Source organism: Echiichthys vipera, assembly GCF_963691815.1.
Source record: "Echiichthys vipera genome assembly, chromosome: 9".
Lineage (NCBI taxonomy): Eukaryota > Metazoa > Chordata > Actinopteri > Perciformes > Trachinidae > Echiichthys > Echiichthys vipera.
Window position 1 is genome coordinate 24,432,025 of NC_139834.1, and position 25,976 is coordinate 24,458,000.

Sequence of the window (25,976 nt, forward strand, 5' to 3'; positions counted from 1 at the left end):
CTTATGTACAGGAGGTGTTAATCCTCTGATAATCCATTAAACACCTCTACTCCTACTCCTATATTGTCTGTCTTCTGAAAGGCCGTTCAAAAAGGACAACTTTTGACCGTTATAATAATGCTACATGCGTCTCATTACCTTAAAGCAGTGGCTCTCGACCTTTTTTGATCAAACGCCTCCCTAACCTTACCTTGATCCACTACTTATATATAATTATTTATAATTATTTACAGCTACGCAAAAAAGCCGGAAAAGTCAGAGGTTAGAACAAAAGTACAGAGAGGGATTGCTACAGAGATTATACACTGTCTTGCCTCATCTCACTGGTGTGAATGGGCAGGTTTCAGAACGCTGCAGACCTGCACCTTGCAAGTAGTAGTTACAACTTGTCTTGTTAGGAATCTTTGGTCTGAACTGGGCTTGAGGTGCCACTAACCTGCTTTCCCTTTGATACGCCTGGAATGCTGATCCCTCCGAGACTTGAAGTAGTTTAAAATGTCCATCAATCTTCAACCGCTTGTCCTTATCGGGTCACGGGGGGGCTGGAGACGATCCCAGCTAATATCGGGTGTAAGGCGGGGTACACCCTGGACAGGGTGCCAGTCTATCGCAGGGCAGTTTAAAATGTAAAAAAACAAAACATAACAAAAAACTCTAAGGTTCCCAGCGCCCCCCTAGTTTGTACGAATGCGGTACTGCCCCTGTTGAGAAACCGTACCTTACAATGTGTGAAAGCAATGACAAAAGAGGGATGTGAGACAAACTGAACTGTTAGTTTTAGGCTAACTTTATTTCTGTAAGTGACATTAAAGCATTTTGACAGTAAGCAAATGTAAGTATGAGAACACGTCATTGGATGTAAAGTGGATTGTATGTTAGAATGGGGTTCGCGATCGTGATGCCAATTTCCATTCGAACGATAATAATTATTATTACATAATTCCCATCATGTGTTAGCTTTGAGCTAAGGCCTGTATCCACACAACAGCAGTACATTTCTTAGCTCCTGTCTGCTTCTCCAAACTGGGGGCACGCCAACCTTCATTTACTGAATGGTAATACACTGACTGTCGATAACTACACTGTAAAAACTATCCTATAGGATCTACTCAAGAAACGTGAGGTAACAATCTGCACTCATCTTGTTCAGGCAGATTTCACCCCATGTTTTCAGTAAAGAGTACCTAAATGTAACAGCTATGGCACACTAAAAGAAATTAGGGAAAGTCCACCTAACATTTCTCAATACATTTCAACTAATTATAATAATTATATTAATAAAAAGTGAGTAATATTTACTTGTGATTGTTTGTGAACAACTGATTATTTACTTAGTTATTATTAATAATAGGTAATCAAACATAGAAGACAGTTCTGGTAATGTCAATTACTTTTTAATTGACTGAAAACAAATAGGCACAAAAGGACTCCCATGAATATTCACCTCAAACCAATACAGACATATACTTGAGACCTCGGCCAAAAAGACCTGAAACAGAGGCATGTTGGGAAGCACTAAGGGTTTTTTGAGAAAATACTGCTAAAAACAAAAAGCGTTTTCATCTGCTGTTGTGTCAAAAACGGCATAGCCCCACTTCAAAACAACAATAATATCCTTTTAAGTCTGCATGTTTCTTCCCAAACAAATACTACAGGGGTAAGATGCATAAGAGTGTTTTCACTAAAGCAGATTCATGCACATCTGAGAAATCATGAGGCATGAGCTTAATTTAAAATCTCCAGCTACAATAGCCCATTGACTGATGAGTCATGAGTAAGTCAAAATTAAATTCCAGTTTAAATATGTTTGTATGTTAAACTGTTGACACGTGATGGAATAAAATCATATTGATATGGATACACACACACATCTACAGATAATACAGAGCTCTGTTGAGACACTGTTTAGACTTGTGATGCACTGAAAAGATTACAGATCCAAATAAAGTGTTATTTAAAGGTCCTCTGTGGTTTTCTTCTCTAACCCATTTTTTAATCATATTCTGCTTAGCTGAGTCATAAATCCGTGTACACATTGTTTGTACAGAAGAAGTACACACACAGTCACATAAGACATTATTTCTTCTTCTTTCCGTTTGAAAAGGTTCATTTATTGTAACACCTGGGCCTTGGTGGTTTATACAGACTAGTTATTGTTCTCTGGTTGATGTACTGTACAGCACCTGTATTATATGATTGGCTATATCGACATCTAAAATGAGTGCTCATCTTTACTACATCACAGTAAATGACCAGGCTCATCGTTTTGTGATGCCAGCATTTGAAGATTCAGCCAGTCAGATTTAAGGTGAGAAAATTTCGGTTCAGCGTAGATAGAAGGCCATAACAAAGAGAAAATGTTGTGTTTTCATAGTTGGGTTGAGCAGATGTTAGAAGGGCTATCTGCACAATGTTTGGCAGAAAATATCTCATATCTGGTCAATTTGAGTCCCAAAACATTTATTCATGACAATCCCATTTCTGTTCATCCAAAGCTGCGTCACATCCAACCAAATGCTCCCAGTGTACTTGAATCAGATGCGTATGTTTATCTAGCTCACCTTGTTTTATCATACGGGAGGCTGTCATTGGTCTTATAAGGATTTATTCTTGATACCAGTAAATGACTTCCTCTGTCTTCTTTACAAACAATTACAGTGCTTAGAGGAGTGAAATGTTTAATAATGATATAAAAGATTCAAAACCTGAAAGACGAATTAACAGATTATCTGCAAATGAGTGTAATTAGGGAGATACCAACAAGGGTATGTTTACATGGAAGCTAAAGGAAATGGCCTTTATGTATCTACATAAGTTATTAGCCTAGCTAGCCACCTCATTAAGAATTGAGCATTGTAATCAATCACAAGCCAAATTGGATTTGGATTGGTTTTCTGTGGTCTCCACAGTCGGTAAGGATTGTCCAGAGCTGGAGGTTTGACTTTGACTGTGACATTCCCAGAAAGCTCAGGCAGAAATTAGTCACAGGTACGCTGCAGTATGATAACACACAGGGGCCAGGTTCTCTTCTATCACTACTGAGGAGGAGGGTGCATATTTTTGGTGGTTGTGCTGCCTATTCACTTTAAAGTAAGGGAGTTTAATAGGGCACCATTACACTTAAGATCTCCACACATATACAACATAAATAATGGAGTAGTTACTGTATCTATGGTATATACGTCTTTGTTAATGAGACTTCAGAGATTTCCCCACCACAAGCAGCTGAGCAGAGAAAAACAGCAGGACTGTTCCAAAACGCTTACTGTAGGCTGTATTGATTTTGGGTCTCTCTCCTAATACGAGTCGGAAACATTTTAATGATGGGAAAGGCATTTGAGGTGCTTTATGAAATGAAAGACCCCCCCAATGTGAAATGCAATCAATGGAGTGAAAAAATAAATCCCAACCTCACACATTTATGTTAACCGTGTTTCTCTAACAAAGTGAGTGAGTGTCAGCAAACACTACAAGGTTGGATCTAGCACCAACTTCAGCATCCATTTACCAATATGCAGACCCTAAATTTTTAGGGCTCGAATTCCCACTTGATTTAATATTGCTCAATTTATTTCATTTTATTATTCATGAGTCAACAAATCATTTGTCTCCGTGTAAAAACCAAACATTTTTGAAGTCAACACAAGAAGTCATTCAACGTAAATGAGAAATTGTTTTAAAGCCTGCCATCCAAAGTAGCCCATATAAGCTTCTCTGAGCTTTTCTGATTTATGCTCAAGCTCAAGTCGAGCTAACCAGCTGCAGGCCGCAGCTTTATATTCAGCCTACAGATATCAGTGGTATCAACCTTCTCATCTCACTCTCTGCAAGAAAGCGAAAAATGCACGTTTCTCAAAATGTCAAAGTTCTCCTTTAATTGTTATTTTTGGGTAACTGCTCACAGAAGTATTCAATTTAGCATTGCACTGCAGTATCATTGTTGGGTTCAGAATCGACAGTTTAGGGAAAAAATGATCAAACATTTTGATGCAGTGGAACAAGAGCTATCGTCTTTTATGCTATGCATTATTCTTTGCTTGCAAGACACGATGCAACATCACAACCGACAGTTATGGTGGTTGTTGTTGTTATTATGCTAGTGTTGGCTAATGTAGCCCTGAGCTGCTTTTCTCAAGCTCAGGCTACAAAGGTCTTCACACCCCCGGAGTTTTATCATTTTCATACTGTCTTCTTCACCCCAAACTGATGCTCAAGTGTTACTCAAGCCAGTTTATCAGACTTCCTGCAGCTTGAACCACAAAACACTTTCTATAAATTTCTCCATATATGCAGTAGTATTTAACAGACGTTAACAGTTCCCCTTAAATGTTAGATCATGGCCATTTCATTTAAGGACTGATGCTGTTTATCCCAACTTGGGACATATGGATGCTTGGTCAGGACCCTTTGGCATCACTTGTCAGCATACTGGGTAGCCCTGCCCTACTGTCACTGGTTAATGATGTGAATTCACAGAAAACCATTTGGTTAGGCTTAGGAAAAAATTGTGGGTGGGATTGAAAATAAGTGTGTTTGAAATGTAACAAGATGCACAAGACACAGGGGACTTGAACCGCTGTCTCCTGGAGAAGAGAGTCTGGGATTTCACCAATCCATCACCCTGACCTCCTCCTTACATTGATTTTGTTGATGTTCCTTCTGGAGCACCTGCTCTGAGTGTCTAATATTGCTGTGGATGGGTATCCCGTTGAATCTCATACAGATGCGCAAGGGTACCATGTGTTTCGGTTTGAAATGCAGAAGGCCATGAAAGTTACGTCTGTATTTAAAGCATACCTGGGAATAAGAAAGAGCTGGACAGTTATGCCAAACCTAATACAGCTCCTTTATGTCTTTGACAAGTGGAAAATGCAGCATTCAAAATCCATCTCTTTACTCCATGATGTAAATCACACCTGGTTTTGGTGGAAAATCAGTAATGATTGAATCTCTGAAGGGGCTCCTGTGCTGCAAAATAACTAAAATGGTGCATATACAAAAACAATCTGCAGGTTGTTTGAGAATGAAATTGAAATATGAGGCGTATTATTGAAGCAACAGTATGTGGTTGTGCAAAGCTGAGATTGATGATGACTTTTTCCTTCCGCTCTGTCCGTTTGCTTGAAATGAAGCAGATAAAATCAGATGAATTGAGGAGCAGAAACACAGACTGATATGCCAAAGTCAGCATTTGAATATTTTATTTATATGCACATAGAAAGATAACCTGCCACACACACACACACACACACACACACACACACACACACACACACACACACACACACACACACACACACACACGCAAATAAACACATATCTACTTTGCATACTGTTAAATACACACTGTGAAACTGACTGCTGGGCTCAACATCAACTCACCTAGTGTATGTCAGTCTTCATGCAGTGACTGCTCTCTGTTCAGGTTTCACATGTCACTCAGTAGGTATCCCCCCCTTGGTTCTGATCTCTATCTGTGGCAGCTGTCACTCAATATTCCAGGCCTTCCAGGGCTTTCCTTTTTCCTAATGATCATTTCAAACATTTCCAGTTTCCATTGAAAGTAAGTGAGAAAATAGAAGCTTTGACTTTGTTGAGATGAATGAGGGCAGTACTACAGAACATATACCCTCATGAATTCAACACATTTGTGCTATTTCAGTCCGTTCTCATTCCCTATTTGTATATATACGGTATACACCAGCGTAAAGAAATGCACTCTAATTCGAATGTAATAGACATGTTTATTATTGTAGAAATTACGTCCAGAGCAAAGAAGGAAATTAAGGTATGTCACCTTTTGATGCCTTAACCAACAACAGCATCCAGCCCCTCTAGAGCTGCAGGAGGTTGCCTGAACTATATTTTGTTATATTTTGACCGGGAGCAGTGACTTGCTTTCTTGCCCAGCAACCTCGTGGTAATCACAAGACTCCAGGGTGTCACTGCACCCAAACAAAGGCAAAATGTTTGTTTTTTGCGTTTAAAAAAAAAAAAAATGCATTAAGCTAATGTGATGATGTTTTTATTAGGTTTGAGGTTAGTAGGTGGATGTTGATAGGCCATCTGTTCCCCCTGTTGCCAGTGTTTGTGCTAAGCCCAGCTATCTGACTGCTGCTTCATACTTAACATAGAGGCATGAGAGTTGTGTCAGTCTTCTCATCTAACTCGTGAAGTGAATAAATGAATTCCTTAAGCAGCAGAAACACTGCAGCAGATAACCAATAATTGTCTAAAAGCAGCTGGTGGCGGACTTTGTGTGATTCCTTTTGGAAGTAAGAACTGTGTAGAACATCATAATCAGATTCTGAGGCTCTGAGTATTCTCAATAAACATATTGTTAATCAATTATTATTAGCTCTCACAAATAATTATAATAGAAATAACTAGTTAAATAGGGCTTAACAGGGCATAAGTGAAAGTGACAGCTAATATGAAGTCTCATGAAATATACTAAACTATTAATTTAGGATTACGATCAATAATTAATTTAATAACCACTAACAAAATCAATAGCTAGTCAGTTGAAGGATTTGGGATTTCTTACCCAGAAGAGGTTGGTAAAGTTATCTTAAAATAAATAAACACATATAGGTGCAACCGGCATCCAAAGATGATTGTTCATTTTCTGGATTAACTCGAACTGTCAGTTTGATTACAGTAGGCCCACAGCCTGTTGGAACAATGACCTCAAAATGCCTTCACCCCCACAACAGGTCACACCCAGGTGTGAATCCTCCAAGGCACCCAAACTGTTCATTGGCTGAATTGACCCCCAGGTGATGACATCATCCGGGCCTATATAAAGTGAAGCCCCCCATCTCTCGCCCTCTTTCTACTGAATCTTTTCTACTGGATCTTGCTCCCGGATCTTCCTCCCGCTCTCTCTCCCTGATCACTCAACTCCAGGAGACCAGCTTCCAGCTGTCCCCTCGGCCCTGGACCTGGCCTATGGCGTGGGATCACCACGAAGGTTAACCAACCGGTTATCCTCAACTGAGCACAGCATAGACGATCCGAATCCTCTTTTGCCTAAGAGCCACAAATAAGACAAGAACCTCTTCACCACGAAGCTTCCTTTCTTCACCCAGCTGCTGGCATCAAGCAATGCGCAACCTCTCCTATCTCATGGACTGGTAACTAATCACCAACTGCGCATTACTACATGTTATAGGACTTTATGAACGGCTAGATAGCATTGTAACTTTGTCATAAGAACTGAGAGATCAGGCTTCCGGCCTTTGTGTAACAAAGAGAATGTTCACACCTTCTTCGAGCCCCCACCTCTTCTCTTTGTCTCTCTCTCTCACACACACACACACACACACACACACACGCACACACACACACATACACACAAACATACGTTTGCTGTTAGCTTTAGTTAGTTTATTGTGTTTTGTTTGTTGCATTTATTAATTTGTTAATAAATGTTTGTGTTTACCATATGTCTGATTATTTAATATTACACAAAGATGAATGAGCCAGCTTCTACTAAGAAAAGAACTTCTTAAATCCTTCAACTAATTAAACTATTATATTTATCGGTGTTTAACCCTTAATTATTAGTTTAATATATTTTATGAGACTTTAACATTAGTTATCACTCCGTCTATGACGGTGGTGCCCCGAGGAACTCTGGTTTAACTAGAGTCATTTTTATTATTATCTTTGATAATTATTGGTGATAACTAATATTTCCTTGATTAACGGTAAGTTTATTGAGAATACTCAATCTCATAATCTGAACGTGAGTCAAGGCACGATATTTGATTGGTTCTCCGCGTGACGTTTTTAATAAATTGAAGTTATTAATTTTTAGTAATTTTTCTTTATTAATTTTCCTTATCAAATATTTCATTTGATAGTCACACTATTGATCCAATTAAACCCAAAGTACCTACACACACATATTGTAAACACAAACATGTAATAACAAATGAATAAATGCTAAGAAAACACACAATAAATCTAACTAAAGTTAAATCAAGTTAAGTACTCAACAAAGGAAAGTGTGTGTGTGTGTGTGTGTGTGTGTGTGTGTGTGTGTGTGTGTGTGTGTGTGTGTGTGTGTGTGTGTGTGTGTGTGTGTGTGTGTGTGTGTGTGTGTGTGTGTGTGTGTGTGTGTGTGTGTGTGTGTGTGTGTGTGTGTGTGTGTGTGTGTGTGTGTGTGTGTGCATTTCCCTGAAAGGACTTTTATAAGTTTATTAAATGCTGTTAATCTAAAAAAGAAAAACAAAACTGAACCAAGGTGAGACTACATGAAAGCAACTAAAGTCCTTTTGGGGCAGTAAAAGTAAAAAGGGGTAGATTGTACCTCCCCACAATTTAAAAAGCCAAGTAAGCACAAGCTGTTTTGGCCTTCCATTTGTTTGGTTCTTGATGTGATGAAAAGGCAGCCTTCAGAGGCTTTGAGTCATCAGCTTGTGATGTTCAGTGCTACAGTACGTGCACAATCTGACGCTTCAAACAAGTCCAGACCTCCGTTTCAAGGTTACTTTGGAAAGTTTGTACACAGCAGGGTTTTTAAAATTTCTTTGTTTTTATCAAGTTTGCTTTTAAAAAGTAAAAAGATCAGAAGAACATTATTATTATTAACAACTAATATAAATGTATCAATATGTGCTTTGGCTGTACTGATTAGGTTTGCATGTGAGAGCAGTGAAAAACGCCTTTTATAGTACCTATTTTGGCGCATATTTTAGCACCAAGGACGGAGAGCAGAGGTCTAATTATCATTACTCATATGTTTAAACAGAAAGTGAAGAAATGCACCAAATTACATGCTAATTGGTAAGTAACCGAGGGGGTCAAAATACAACAAAACAAAAGGCAAATTTGGTACAAGAGGTAGAATTTATTGTAGTCTCAAAAAAAGCCTGACCATGCAGACCGACTTCCATCTTCAGGCTGTTATGGCAAAAGGCTTCCATAACACACAACTTTCGAAAATCATTCAGGAATGAACAAGTTGACATTTACTCACTAATGAGCACATTACCTGTCAGAGGTCTAGTTTCTTCTCTTAGACAAATAGACCTAAATGAGTGCATATTGGGCATACAGTAGATTGGAATAAAACATGTATGTGATGACCATACAGTGTAATACCTTCAGTTTCAATAAGTGCTACCAAAAGTCCAAGTTACTTCTCAAATAGGTCTCTCCTTTCTATGCGGCACACACACACACACACACACACACTCATGCAAACTTTCAAAACGGCGACTAACTTAATTTGTTGAGCACAGATAATCAGTTTTAGGGAAATTAAAAAAAACAATTAGTTTCTTACTTTTGTTTAATTACAATTCCAAGGTATGATGTTACCCCATAGATGCATATGTATCACTTCCCTACAATTCATCCTTGTTGTTGACTTTTGATTAATGCCTGTGTTCGTAGCCAGAAGCTAACAGCTGAGCACACATGCTATTTTTTATGTTGACAATATTTATTATTTTGATACTTTTATCACTGGAAATACACTACTATTTCCTAAATTCATCACACTCTCATCTGCCTTTTCCATACAAATGCAGTATTTTTTACCATTCAGCCTTCTGCATGTCCACAATGTTTAAATGTATTTGTGAAATCGATCAAAACAAAGATTACTTTTTGGCAGTTTTCCAAACATTTTATTATATAGGACATACAGGAAATTGGGTGAGAGAGAGGGGGAGACATGCAGAAAAGGGCAACCGGTTGGAGTCGAACCTGCGGCCGTTGCCTTGAGGACCTTCAGCCTCTTTACATGGGTCAACTGCTCTAACCACTCAGCCACCAGCTGTCTGTACTTGATTAATTCTTTACAAAACAAGCAAAAGCAAACACACACAAAAAACACATTATGATGGTTTACATTAGAAAGGAAAAAAGAAAATAAAAAATATACCATTTTAGAAAAACGGTGTGATCAGTGGTCAGGTAGCTGCATCTAGAAGAAAGACAGGCTATAACAAAGCCTGAGGCTTATCCTTGTGATTTTTCATTACATTTAATAGTTTTTGATTTGGGAATAGTTTAAATCCCTAAAGATATTCAGCCCACACATCAAAATGGTATTATCCTTAACAGAGTAAGAGACTGTCAAAAACCATTGAGCACTCCCGACACATATGCAGATGTCCCAACTCAACCAAGGGTGCACTTTGTACAATGACTAGTGTCTGATTATTCATCTTAAAATCTGCCACGTGGAATAAATCAGAATCAGTGGATGAATTTGAAAAGGATTAACTGCCATAAATGTTCTCTGAGGATTTACAGACATTGCTCTCTATTATTTTTCAGTAGCATACACTTTCAATGTTCTGTTCCACACAATATGGCTGGTGAAAAAGTTTGGAGTAGAGGAATGAAATGAAGGCAGTGGATTTAGGCTGGGTCAATACAACATGAAAGACAAGATGATTAACAACTGGCTACTTCCTGGAACACCACAGGAGCTTAGAGCTGAAAGACTTGATTTGAGACATTGGCCCTCATTTATCAAACGAACGTACGGCAGAAATGGTGCGTACGACCACTTCAAAGCAAACTTCGGCAAACGTAGTGGCCAGGTGGCCAGATTCTTTTATATTTCAAAACAGCTCGGCTCCAGCCCCCCGCGACCCCAACAGGGACAAGTGGTTGAAGATGAATGCATGAATGAATGAATGTGTTGGCGCGCGGCTGCAGGAAAGCGCACTGCAGAGCCAAAGTCATCTCCTCGGTAAGTGGCTACCCTTGATAAATTGCATTAAAACAAACAAGTTATCAGATGCCTCCGTTATTCTTTTCCATACAGCGTTTTTATGGGCCCCTTTTATTCCACTCTTAAGACAAAAAGCACATCTTTATTTTGCTCCATCTCGGATGTCAGGATGCCGATCTGTGTGTCGGAAAAGTTTCTTTTCGTACCAGCGTTTCTCCTTTCCATGTTTGACCTCAGTGGGCGAGGCCTCCGAACCAGGAATATTTAAGAGCGTAACATGTTAATGACGATCGAATTCAGCCACCGCATTTATCAAGGCCCGCTAATTCGTACACTGAGATTGGTCGGATACGAATGTTTCATAAATCACATGTGTGTCCTGTTGTACGACCAATTCTGCGCTCCGATATGCGCCCGTTTTCACGCAAGATTGCAACAATTAGACAAACAGTGTCATGGGCGGGAGTAGTGCTGGTGTCAAGCTATGTTTAGACAGTGACCAATCACAACCAGGTTAGTTTAACTTGTGCTTACATATGCACCGCCCTAGCCTACTCAGTCTCTACTGCTATAGTTGTAAAACGGTGGATAAATTGTCTTGAGCAAGATTACATGTTTCACTATCAAAATCAAATCAATTTTGTCCAGTTACATTTCAGAAGATTGGCACCTTTAGATTATTTCATCCCAATTCAAGTTAGCATAGTGCTTCATGATTCATGAAATATTCTTTTCACCTGTAACAGGTTGACTCTTGAAAAAATGTCATCAACATGTTGTCTTATCTGTCGTATTTTATAGGACAGATTGAAGCGCTGTGGCGGCTTGGGCAACAGGCTGTTCGCATCATCATGCTCACTGGAACACAAAATTAATAGAATCTGGCAGCATGATTACTGTACAACTCCTCTCAGCCGATTCAATTCCCAAACAGCAGATAACAAGATAATGGATGGCGGTGCCTTCTATCCAAGGTCTATGGGCTGATGTGGGTTTTATTTTCCATTCACACAGTAGATATGCGGCCGTCTCCATTTTCTGCTACTTCTGCTGTCAGACGTGAGAGAGGATGAAAAAGGCCAATTCACAGTGGAAGGACTGAAGAAGGGAATAATGTTACCCATACAGATAAAATAAAGTAAATCTTACAATGTTTTGTGGGTGTATTTTTGTCTTTGACCAATGGAACAAACAATGTTTGGGTTTCTGTTTGCTGGAGGCTGTGTATGTTGGCGCCAGTGGGTGGCGATGGCAAGGTTTTAGGTGATGGAACTAGGTCTTAGTAAAACAGACAACACTTAGGAGGCTTGTGTTGTTTCAGGCTGTCTCTTGCCTCAATCTGCATAGGCAATGGGGTTAATTAGGAAACCCACTTTACTGATGTGTTTCAAAGGATGAAATTAAAAATTAACCGACAGCCCTTTCACGCCAGCAGAAAAAGTGTGGTGGATAAACAAGGAGAACAGCCCGTCCTGGTTAGAAGCTTTCACAGAAAGTCTTGGCTGCTCCCATGGTATAACAGAAACAGTACTACAGCACAGATGTTATGATCAAAGTGGATTGTGTTCTCTCTCCAATGTACATCCTTAAAAACTGCCTTGTGAAAACTTCGCTCAAGTTTTCTTTTTCATTGCAGCGAATAGTTCGATGTTCATTGGAAAGCAGTAAAAGTAGTAAAGCATGAAAAAAGATGCGTCCCAGCATAGGAGTTTTAAAACTTCCACATTTATGGTAGGCCTGTCTGCAGCATATAAATTAATTACCTGGAAGATTTCCAAATGCTGGTCCTCCTCCGGTATAAAGTGATGTTTGATCAGGGAGCTTTAGCTTACAGATTCATCACTGAGGTAAAGATGTTACAGGAAGGGATACTTTAGCTCTGATGCACTGAGATGTCGTTAAAGATGTCAATGGTGTGGTAAGGAGCAGATTGAAGTGAAGATTGCAGGCGGCAGGTTCATCCCTTGACTTTCAGAAAGCATTGGTTGATTTTATTGAGGGATATTATAGCAGTGTTAACCTAATAAACTCAGCATGATTGCGGCTAATTGAAAGGTAATGGCATTATTGATTACGTTGACATCATCTAGAGGGTCTTTAATGGAAAGTGTGTTCCTGAATTCTAATCATTTTGGTAGATGGCGTTTGGGATTTAAAATGTTAACTAGAGAAAACACTAACAACCTGACAAGATGAATAAATGTCATACTTTCATATGACGTACTTTTGCACCCAGACAATTTTTACATTTCTAGGTCATAAAGCTGCAATAACAGAGTATTTTCAGCCTCATAAGGGCAGCAGACACAAGCTGTAAACACAACACTAACATCCTCACCTTTTAAGTTTATGTTAGAGCCAGACCAATATATTAGTCAGCCATGTTATAGCAACATATCGCTATCTATGGGTATCGACAATTATGTTTTCGTCTATGCACGGATATAAAGACCTTTTTTACAGAACATATAATGTAGATAACAATGGGTGATTTAGAAATGGTATCATATATCTTAAATTATTTGTATTTATTCTTTATTTAAATGGTCAGAAATTGTCTTTTCATACATATAATAATAATACTACATGTTCAAGTTGCAGTCGGCAACATTTGTTTGATCATATTCACTGAAACCGACGATATGCTCAGATAGAACAACATGCGGCTAGAGCCCTGTTGTTTGTTTTGCAAAAATCCAGCGCCCATATCATCCTGTCCACTCAGCGCAGGGCTGTGTGAGAGCTGACTGTCACAGCTCGTGCACACGCCACAGATCCCCCCTTCCCCTATTGAGCATGTTATAATATCAAAGGCACACCCCTCAAGCTAGGCATACGCTAAATGACATTAGCAGTTGCTATCTATGAGTACGTTAGCCAGCCTACATCCGTGTAGTGTACTCCATGGCATGTATTTGTACGAGAGAAGACACAGGCGCGTTCACAGGAATCTGGTGCACGCGCACTGACGAGCACTCAATGGGAGGGAGCTGTGGAGCTCTGTGGTAGTGGGGGAGGGGCGTGAGAATTGTGCACATTCAAAATGTCAACTCCATCTGCCAGACTTGGTGACTGTAGCTTAAATGTTCCTTAATAAAGTTACTTGTTTAGGAAAGGAGCCCTTCTGAGATTGCAGAGTTTGGTATAGCACAATTCATATGCCATAGCACAATTCAAGTAGAAAAGAGTTTTTCTAACAAGCCCAATAATTGACTACAACAGCCGTCATATCTCTAATTGGTGAATTTTAATTTAGAGTCATGTTTCTGTCTACAAGGCTAGCAATGAATATTCTCCCTAACTCTTCCCACCAACTGTGGGAAATATCTGGATTTTTAGCTGCTAAATGCTCCACTGTGTTCACCAGATATTCTCTAACTGTGTTTGTCTGCTGGAGCTTTAGCATTGACAGCTGCCTGCTACTGCTGGAATGGAGGTTAACGAGAGCAGTGAGCCTGAACCAGAACAGAGAGTTCAACAGTGAGCTGAAAGATGCTAAAATGCTCCATAGAGCTGAGCAGGACGGCGGAGTTGGAAAATAATTGTCTGTGTGTTTGTCGCGATGAGAGACACCTTTCACATCACGCACAATCATTCGACCCATCAAACAGAGTGGGCAAGGAGTTGCTGTACTGCAGGTTTTTCTGTTGGCTCACAACACAGAAGGACTGGTATATAGTATATCTGTTTTGAGATGATAAGGCTGTTGACCAATACCAGCGACTCCACCATAACCTGGAGAACTACTGGGGTTCTTGTTAAAGCTTTTATTTAGATGTTTTTTTAAATACTAGTTAGAAAGAAAACTCCAGACTAACCAAAGATTCAAGACCCTTTGTCACACACAGTGATGGAAGATGGTGCTTCAGGTGAGCAACTATTTCCAAAAGTTACAAACATCCATTTAGTCTAAACCATAAAAAAAAAAAAAATGCAAAGCATTATTACATGACATTATTTGTGATCTAGTAATATCCGCTGTGTGAAATACTCTGCTGAATGTTGGTCGGTTAGTCAGGCTGGGCTTAACCCAGCTGCTTACACATTGAGCCATTACTGTGTGGTCACTTAGCAAATTGGCAGTTGACATTGCTGGAATATAAATTATAAATAAATTACATTCATTATTAAATTATACTTCCTTCTGAAATAATTGCATTTATTGTAAATGCCACAAATATTTGATCACAGCATGTTTTATTGTTATTTTGAAATGTGGAAAAAAACACATGCTGCATCCAATTGAATTTAAATTGTCAATTAAAAAGTGCTAAAAAAATAGATATAACTGTTATATCTTTTAGGTTTTCTGGGGATCCTAGGTGTGAGTTAAATTGTGCAAGAGAACCATATTGTCATTTTATGTTTGTTGTATGATTCTGATCATTGGGAAGGTCAAAGACCCATGCTGTTACTATAATATTGTCAACTATGATTGTTGTGGAAAACAACAGACGGATTGACAGACTGACTTCAGAGTCAACTGCAGACCTTCAAAGTACCCCAGCTGCCACCAACAACAACAAAAACAGGTGATGGGTCAATGTGTCATCACTTAATCCTGAATCAATACCTGACAGCGAACAAAAACACCTCACTCCTCGATGAAGAGGTCACAAAGGAGTCAGGAGGCTTTCCAACTTGTTAGCTTGATGATGAATTTTTGGAGCTAAATACGGGTGACTGAATAATTAAACATACACCCGTTTAGCTCTGGGTGCAGTTCGCCCAAGACTTGTCCCCTCAATAATTCAACGTGTTAAGCCTTTTATTAAAATCTCCATCAAATATTTATCTCTGGCTGGGACCTTCACAACCTTCCTCTTTTTATGGGCTGTCCCTATAACTGACAGCTTTTATCCTCATGGAACCAAGGCGCTGACAAGTCCATCACGTCAAGTAATTGTGTGTAACACCTTGGAACTAGAACCAACCAGATCAAATATCTACTTTGGGACTCATAATACCCAGAATTCATTTGAATTATACAGCGGTACATGAACTGAAATTAAGAACAATATAGTAAAGAGTAATTGGACTTGTCAAAACGTTCCCAGAGTAAATGAGTATTGTAAGAGCGGTGGGTTTTCTCCAGCATAAGGTGCTGCTGTGGAGTCAAGGCTCAGAAGAGGATTGTCTTTCAAAGGGGAAACATTTCACTTACAGCAGATGCTCAGCGGAGCATTAGAGTTTGTGTGGCGTCTCGAGGGAAATGGCCTAAATGGGATCACTTGTACTCTCAATGGTGTAGAGGACAGACCCTAAGGGCCACTTTACTGGCTCTCAACAGAAATCGCAGTATCAAGGTAAATGTTTTGGTCAGATGAGCGCATGTTTCCTGGATGTGAGAGCACTGGATGATTGTTCAAGGAAAAGCACAAAAACTATATTGTTGTACTTTTTCCATACAATTTATACCGTGATACAGATGTTCCTTTTAACATTGAATATATAATCATAATATATAAATATAATTTGGTCAACAAACAGTGGTGTGTGTTGTCAACACAGCCCAAAAGTTCATTGGTTGCTCGCTCCCCACCCTGGAAGAACTGTACAGCTCTCTGTCTTAGTAGGGCTAAACACATTTTAAGGGATTCGTCCCACCCAGGCCACCGACACTTTGAGTTATTGCCAGGCAGACGTTTCAGGTCTCTAAATGCTCGGACTAATAGACTTAAGAACAGTTTTAATCCAGAAGCTATAACAGTGCTTAACATCGCAAATACCTGTACCTATAATGGTACATGATGCTCAGGGTCTCTGCAATCTACTGTTTTTTTGTTTCGTCTCCTTAAGCTGCTACGGTGTGTGTGTGTGTGTCTGTGTGTGTCTGTGTGTGTGCCTGTTGGTGTGTTAGTTTTTCATTTTAAATGTGTCTTTTAAAGGTCTAGCCTATTCTTTTTGATGCTTTTAATGTTTTACTTATTTCTGCACTTTAAGGGATTGTACTGTAAATTGACGATAAAGACAATTCAATTCAATTCCATTAAGGGCACCTAGCATTGCCCCTGTTTCGTGTGTGTGTGTGTGTGTGTGTGTGTGTGTGTGTGTGTGTGTGTGTGTGTGTGTGTGTGTGTGTGTGTGTGTGTGTGTGTGTGTGTGTGTGTGTGTGTGTGTGTGTGTGTGTGTGTGTGTGTGTGTGTGTGAGAAAAATTTCAATTCTTGCTCTCACATAAGTCATACATTATAATAGAAGTGTATAAAGGCTATAAAGCGCTGCCTACAGTCGGAAGTATTCTCTCCTCTAGATGGCTTTATGTGTGTGTGTGTGTGTGTGTGTGTGTAAGGAAAATTCCTGTTAAATTACAGCAAACTCCTGGCAGCTACATTTACCTGTAGTTTACTGTAATCATACAGTGTATCCAATCTAATATACCACAACAGTTTATTACTGTAAAAAAAATTGACAGTACTGCGAAGTACAGCATGTAAGATTTACAGTATAATACTTTCATCTGTGGTTATCAATACACTGTTATTTTAGTGTTTGTACTGTAATCACCATAATTAGTTTTTCTTACTGAAAAATGTATTAATGAACTGTAGAATGTAATATGTAGAAGCTAATGATTTAAACATTTTACATTTCAAAATGAGAACCAATGAAGAGATGGCCTTATAATATAAATTATTATATTAGAGCCAATGCAGGTATAAAACATTTAAAAAAACAACATTCAACAACATTCCAACATTCAACAACATTCCTCTTCATGGAAAGGCTCAACATACAACAACAACAACATACATACATACGTACATGCTTGTACCATGTGAGTAGCATCAAACAAAGAAACTGTCGGAGCAGGATGGATTCCGATGTGGGTGTATGTATGAGAGGAGGAAAGTAGTAGTGCTCCGTCCACTTACGTGATGGCAGGGTCAGAAGCAGGGTGAAAATACTATTTTTCAAATCTTGCCTTTCTTTCCCGTGCGAGATAATACCTATGTCTTTTTGTGATAACTTTCACTTTCCCCCTGATAACGATATAATTTTGATCCATTTTCCTGTGATGACGAGATAATTTTGATCCGTTTTCCTGTGATGACGATATAATTTTGATCCATTTTCCTGTGATGACGAGATAATTTTGATCCGTTTTCTCTTGAGAACAAGATAATTTTCCTCCTTTTCCTGAGATAATTGATTTGATAGATAATGAATATAACGTAATAGGCCTGAGATTTCTATCACACCTGACATGTCATGCACTGTAAAAATGTCTCATATTTTGAAGAACACTATAGACAACATTGCCAGATGTTGGTTACTTACTGTTATGAAATTAAACTATAATCTGTATATGTATGTGCACATTGTAAAACTGCGCGCTGTACTGGTATTAATGTTGTTGTAATATAATATTGTTGAAAATAAAGTTTGTTAAAAAAACAACATATGTAGTTAATGAGGACATCAGGCTTACTTAAACCTTTGATAAAGCTAAACCCTGACTAACCGTCTTCTTAGATGACGCACACTAATGTGAACATTATCTGTATTAGAAAGGCATAAAGCGGTTTCAGCCTGTGTCAGGCCTTGATTGAAGAGATATGTGATGGTGATCGATATTCTCCTGCTCCTCTGACATTGATACACTGAATGATGTTTCCTGCAATGATTTAATAGACTACACTATCGTTTTTGTTCTCAAATTAATTATCTCATTATCACCAAAAAAACAGAGGAAAATTATCTTTTTATCACAACAGAGGAAATAAAATGTATGTAATGTATGACCCTTTAGGGCTTCTGTACTTCTTCTTCGAATAAAGTTGCTTATCTATAATAGTTTAAACCGTTGTTTATTTCTTTATGTTGACAATGTGCTAAATGAGGTGATGGGATAAGCCAAGTGATTTTGTTCAGATCAGTTTGGGGCAGGCTCAACTCTGACCGAACTGAAAAAATACTGTAGTATACCGTAAGATTGGACGGTAGCCTGTTAATGCTTTGTTCCTTAGAGGGGACATTTACAGTATTGAGCTGTGTTAATGTAGAACGGTACATTACTGTCGAAATCTTCCTGTGTTTTTACAGTAATTTGTTACAGTGTGCTTGGATTTTCCTGGTGGCCCCTCGTCGCACATTGAAAATAACTGGATCTGAGGTGGAAAACTTTACATCTCACAAATGATGCCGTACAACTGGATGGCTTCAAGAAGGATTTTGTCCATAAAAATGAGCTTGGGTAGGTTGACAAAATGTTGGCCTGGTTTGTCACAGTGTTGATGTTTTTCATAATAGATCAATACTCACAATTTTTTCTGGCTAATAAATACGTTTTTTAAACCAACCTGGCAACACTGCTACTAGCTAGAGGGCAGGCTTGCTGGCTTCTGGTCTCACCAGTATATGTTGAGACGCATTAACAGGAATGTCTGTATTAAGCTCCTGCAATTTATGAATTAAGGTACATTTTATGAACTTGAAAATAAGGTTATTGTCTACTGGCAGGAACTTCTGTGCTGCGACATTACTGCTGCCTTTTGTCAGGCAACTGGGCTCACAGAGTCACTGATCAGATCAGGCGAGTGGGTGTCAGATTTGTACAGAGCACTGGAACAAAAACACCAACACAGTTTGATGATAACTTCCAAACCACAGGATTCGCTCTCAGTGGGTTCATGAAAAATACTTTAATAAATTATGTTTACAAGTACAAAAACTGCCAAAATACACAGAGCTACCTATAGAGTCATGGCCCACCCAGTGGAAAAACCACAGCATGACAGTGTCAAGAAATAGAAAATAAAAATCTACGAAATATAATACTTTTAAGCCAGATCACGCAAGCCAGTGGAGTACAATATGGAGATTAAGTGAACGTGGAAGTGACTCTGTCCCAGATTCAAAACCCCACTGACATTTGTAATGATGAAAATTAATAAAACTCGCATTTGCGAATGCAAGATGGAGGGAGTGTGTTACATTGCTATTTATCTCAGTTGGAGAGCCAATTAGGTACCATTAGCTGGCCATATACATGATAGATCAGTCAATTGCCCCAGCTAGTGTGCTGAAGCAAAACACAATTTGACTCCAGTGGTTGCTTATGCATGAACAGGGTCTTCATATGTGCACAAACCATGGACTCCACAACTAAACTGCAGACATAACTGACTCGGACCACGGACGGTGATACATGACATTGATGATTCCCTTAGACCTGTAAAATAATTGTGTCTGCACCACATCAGCAGCATTTTCAATGATTTTTATTAGCCAACCATCTGGGCAGTTCAATATGTGTAGAGCACAGAATGCATTGGACTTCCTGCTGGCCGCAGCCTCCCTGCTGCTTCCTGAGTGACCCTGAACGCCGACAATTACTCTCTACTGACGCTTAGAGCTTCACAAATGCATGTAAGAACATAGCTGTGCACGACATGCATCCTCACTTTGAGAAACATAAGCCGGGACAATTATCTCTGTGTGCTTTCTATAGCAAACATGCCAATTAGAGGCACTGCCACCTGCACACAAATGAAGTCCCGCAGGACGTACGCCCACTCCAAAAACCTTTCATAAGCTTGAGTTTCATTTCACAGTTATACATCTGTTGCTGTGATGTTTCCATGAATGAACTGGCCATTTGTACATTTATAACCAGTGTACTTTTAAATTAAAGGTTCAACTCTGACTTGTGTGTCTTTTTTACTTCAAATCTGTAATGCTGCTGCCTGCAACAACAATTTAGAACTCTTTTTAATGAAATAATATAAATATATATTTTTATATAATATGCACATGTATACGTTGGACTCAGCTCCTGAGGGCGAGACCTCACCTCTGTCATATCAGTGCAGACACGGGTCTAGCCCTGGCTAAAACATGGGCAACTCTTTGACCTCCGTTATGTTAAATGAGCTATCTGTTCCCTGCCATATCTTTCCGTCCCTCATGCACTTCACTCGTACAATTACTGGACCCCCCCAGTGCTGCGTAGCTTTCAGAGTGAAGCAGCGTCCCACCTGGGAGCAGGTGGGGAGGGGGGAGACAGCGAGAAAATATCGATCATAATAAGCCTGGCAAATGACCTCTGGGGTATTTTTAGACTGGAGCCGTATGACTGGAGGAAGAGAGCCATTTCCATCAATGAGGAATGAGGTTCTCGTTTCTCCAGCAAGGATGGTTTTTGAAGAGTATGCAAAGCCCTCCCCTGAGGCTTGTTTAATTATTCAACCCTGCATCTTAATGTACCCCCCCCCCCCCCCACCGCCCCCACTGTGCCCTCTACAAGAAAAATGCCAGTGAGTGATTGAATTGTTAGCTGAGGGAACAATCCCCACCATCTTTAACTTTAAAGCCACTCGCATAAATCAAAGCAAACATTTCTGCTACCTGAATGATTAATGCAGTTTAATATTTTTATGTAAATGCCTTTTCCACCATGGGCACATGTGGTAGTAGCATGGTGAAACAGCCCAAGATTGGATTAAGAACTGAGTCTTAATATAAATTATGATTTATCGAAAGTATCGCAGGTGGCCTCCATGTCCTTGACAGTCTGCTCACATCGTTCCATTACCACTGTGTAATTTACTCTCTGATGAATTGACTAAATGGTTCTGACTCCTCTGTGTTTAAATGACATTTGCAGATAAGCACCTTTTTATGAATGTAAAATGGCTTTTAGTGAAAGCCTTACATGGCAAACACTCTGGGTAAACTATCAATCTTTGCACAGGAGGAAAAGCTCTGAAGCCCTTGAGGTTTCTGATTACACCGGCCAAGCTCTGCCTTTACCTGACACAGAAACAGAACATCATTATTTATGAAACCTGTACAGTAATCACAATTAAAACATTTTTATTAAATTATAAACATGAAAGGTTTTCCCCTTCTCCATTTGACACTTTTTTTTTCAGTAACGCTGTTGCGGGAGGGCACATTTCATTTCCCTGACGTGTGACGTGGGCGTTCACACATTCGCAAGCTCGGCATCTTCGTAGCTAATTCCTCCAGACTAATATAGATTCGCCTACCCCCTCCAGGGTTCATCCACCCTTCAGTCCCGCCACACATTGCTCTGATTACTGACATTAGACATCCACACCATGACATATTAGCCCCAGATACTGGGGGGATTTCATTTCAGTTCCCTGGGTGCTGCAAGTTGAGGTCTAATCTGGAAGCTTTCAGCTCGCAGGTCTCTGAAGAACTCTTGTAAATCCATCAGTGTCAGGAGGGCGTTTGGAGAGTTGTGATGCAGGGTTTTGTGATGCTGGATGGAGTCATGGAGATGTATACAATCATGCATGTATGTCCTCTCAATGCTGCTACATTATGTCTTTTCCCAAAGATAATTAATATTGAACGTATATGCATCCGTTTACTGCCGGTGTGTTTGGTTTGTTTTCCCGATAGTGCAGTGGAACAAGCTGTAAACACCATTTCAACATCACCTTGAAAAGATGTCATTGTGAACACATTGACAAACTTTAACCCAACTTTAAACCATTTAAACATCCAGCTGACACAGAGCAACATTCAATCGGAATCATGTTTGTGACGATTTTAAGTTTAATCTTCATTTCAACTCTCTCCAGGTGCATCAATATGTTCACTTGCTAGTCGCTAACTTTGTCTGTCTCCTGTTGGTGCTGGAAAGATATTGTAAAGTAGGTTTATGAGAGATTTTAAGACAAAAGGCTGCGTGTTGCGGTTGTCATGTAGGTCAATTATAGTGCTTCAACAGTAAACCAATAAGATAAAACAAGCAGAACTACAGAGTCTTGTGATAATCCTCTGTCATTGAAAATTTGATTAGTGCAGCTTTGTGATTTTGTGTGTATGTGTGTGTGTGTGTGTGTGTGAGTAGGGGGGTGTTAATGATTTGAACAGATGCTTTTGCCTGTTACGTTTCTTGAATGTCCACCATATCTTCGCTAGTAACGTTTACCTGGCAAGGGTGTTGAATCGCAGCATAAGCTTAACATCAACAAGTCTAACGTCAGACAAAAAATAGAGTGATCCTTCTGGACAAAATTTTTACCAACTCACATTTCCTTTCTTTCTTTTCTTCCCCATGAGAAAGAGATCACTTAAACTCAGCTGCTGCTGTCTTCTACTAACCTCTGACCAGTCGCCACTCATCAGCTGCAAACTCTCTTCCCAAACAGCCTGAGCTGGTGAGGGGGTGGGCCGTGCCGGTAACAGGAGGCTGTGTTCAAAATCGAGTATTTTTCTCCTCCACTGTAAATTTTTTTGGCTGGGACAAATGCGAATGTCTCCAATACAAGCCCCCACCATAGCGACTTCCTGGTTGATCAAATACGGAAGTGCCCAAAACTGCAGTTAGTTAGTTTGCACAATAGAGCAGTTTCTCATTGACCCCCGTGTTAAATAGGCTGTATTAAGAGCATAATTAAACCTATTCAAGGCCTGTTACAAAAAAACATTCAGGTCTGTATGTTTAGGTCATATTTACATGACAACAGTGAGGGGGATGAATTTTTGAGGCTAGTTTTTATTTTATTGGAGGTTAAAGTTTATGAATAATTAAGTGACTTGAGTGACAATTAGCCACTGACCTTCATTTCACCTCGAAGGCTGTTGCCAAGATTAGCACGCTACCTCTGTCATCTTGACCAGGGGCCTCATGTATCAATGTTGCGTACGCACAAAAACGTGGCGTACGCCATTTTCCACGCCAACGTTCGGATGTATCAAAAGTGAAATGACCGTGGAAATGTGCGGTGCGCCACGCAAACTTCATGGCTGTTGTATGCACGTTTCTACAGCTATTGTTTCGTTGGCGACACTTAGAGGTGATGCTGGGAAACTGTTAGTTATGTGAAAACAATTCATCCTCAGTGTAATGTACGCATCAGAGACACATTAATGGACAATTAACACACACGTGTTTGCAATCGTAAGGATATAAAATAAGGAGAAGGATATAAAAGCATGCGCAATTTAATAAAAAATGTAATTAACAATGGCAGCCTTGGCCTTGTTAGAAGACATCGCAAATGGTTATATAAGCCGTGAGAGGGTGTTTAGAGAGCGGGAAGATCTGTTTGCAAATGACGACAACTGGCTCATGAGTCGTTTCGGGTTGCCGAGGCCAGTGTTACTGGAGCTGTGCGCGGAGCCGCGGCCAGACTTAGAACGACACACGCCCAGGAGCCAGGGGTTGTCCATTCCCACACAGGTGCTGACCACTCTGGGATTTCTGGCAACGCATGACTCGTTCAATCTAAACAATAGCATGGTAGGTAACAGGTTGGAGGCTGGCATGTTGCGCGATGGGTGGCTTCTCGGTGAGTAAATCATTTATCCGTTTAATGCGCCCCAAATTTAAACCAGCACAATGCCCGTTTGGACACGCGCATTCAAATATGTGTATTTGTTTTTTTCCCTGGTGAAAAAAGAATGTCTCCTTGTGTTCATTATTCGTCTCAATAAACGCGTGCGTAAAGTTGGAACCTCTGCAGTCATTAATATAAGTGTGATCAGTCTTGTCAATCCTTGTAATGCAGTTATTTTGTCCTGTTTGTTTTCCCGCGAACAGTAGTGTGATTTATATATATATATATATATAGTTACCCCCTGAGAACGTGGCTGTTGACCCCTCTCACTAACCCCGGCACCGACCAAGAGGGGAGATACAACGACCGCCATTCCCGAACTCGGGCAGTGGTGGAGAGGGCAATTGGCCTATTGAAGGGGCGCTGGCGCTGTCTAGACAGGTCGGGCGGGGTGCTGCTGTACACACCTGAGAAGGTGTGCCGCATCGTGCTGGCCTATGGTGTCCTGCACAACTTGGCACACCGCCATGGCATACCACTGCCAGAGCACCCCCCCCCACCGGAGGAACCGGATGCCAGACCCGTCAACCTCGACCCACCCCGCAAAGCGATACGGGCCCAGCAGCGTCTGATTTCAATGATGTAAAGAGGCAAGGACACGATTTACTTAGTACGTGCATTTATTGCATGATAAATATCTCCCAGTGCATTGACAATTTGATCTAGAAGATCACTGACGCCACGGATGGCTCTCAATATTTCCTCCTGTGATTCCAGCACAGCTTGTGAAAGGACACGGCCAGTCGGGCGGACGTCAGCTGGCGTGGAGTCGCCGGGGCGCGTGGTGCTGGAGGTGCCGGTGGAGACGCCAGGGCGCACGGTGCAGAGGGAGGAGCCCTCTCCTGTCTCATCGTCTATTGAGAAATAATAATTTAAAAAAATGAAGTAATTAAACATGAGTCAATGTGTTTATATCCTGGCAACTTAACGCACGAGCATGTGTAATGTGAGCAGCCTAGTATAATGACATTTCTGAGTTTAACACATTTACCTTGAGGATGATCTGTGTCGCCTTCATGGCCCCCCACAACTCCGCTTAGAGCTGTTCCCTCCACAATAGCCGCCACTCTCTGGTCAAAGGGGGTCAGTTCCTCCCCTCCTGTCACCCCGCCCGTTGCGGTGATACTTCGGCGGTGGGCCGAAATCCTCCGCTTCACGTCGGACCATTTTTTTTTTTATTTCAGTGGTTGTGCGCTGCTCCGACCCAACAGCGTTCACTGCCTCACACACACACTCCCCAGAAATGTCTTTTTCTTTGTGTTTATCCCTGTAAAGAGGCTACCAAATAAAACCGCTCTTCAGTCTCCACTTCATTTAATAAAATTTCGAGCTTAGACTCGTTGAAGTTGCGCTTCTTACCTTTACTCATCGTTTAAATCTGATAGTGCAGAGAGGGAATCCCCGGTGCAGGCCCTATTTACATTGATTTGCATATTTAAATGGGGGCGTGGACAGGGAGGAGTTTAGCACTTCTGCATGTGCGCTCAATTCCACGTTGATTGGGATGTACAAAGGAAAAGTGCTTGGATCCATGCGTACGCACACATTGATACATCTGAATTTTTTTGTGCTTACACCAGTTTCTGGATTCTAGCGCACGCCATGTTTTAGTAAGAAAGCCACGCAATTCTTAGTACATGAGGCCCCAGGACTGTGGTCATTCTTATGGTGGTGTTACAAATGACAAGGTGGTTTGCTCTTCGATCCACTGTACAAACAGATGGTTTAGGAACACATCGTGTTAACATTAGCTCTGTTATGCTATTTAAATAGCAGCATTTGCACCATGACTTGCAACATAGCCTGTAATTGATGGCACATGCACTAGATGCTAATCTGGAGCACCCGGAGGATGTGGGCCGTGAGGGTCGTGTTTTACAGGGCATGGTACTGTGTTGAATATCAGTTTAAATCATATATCATAAATGCTGGCTGCCTGCACTTGACTACCGGAGCT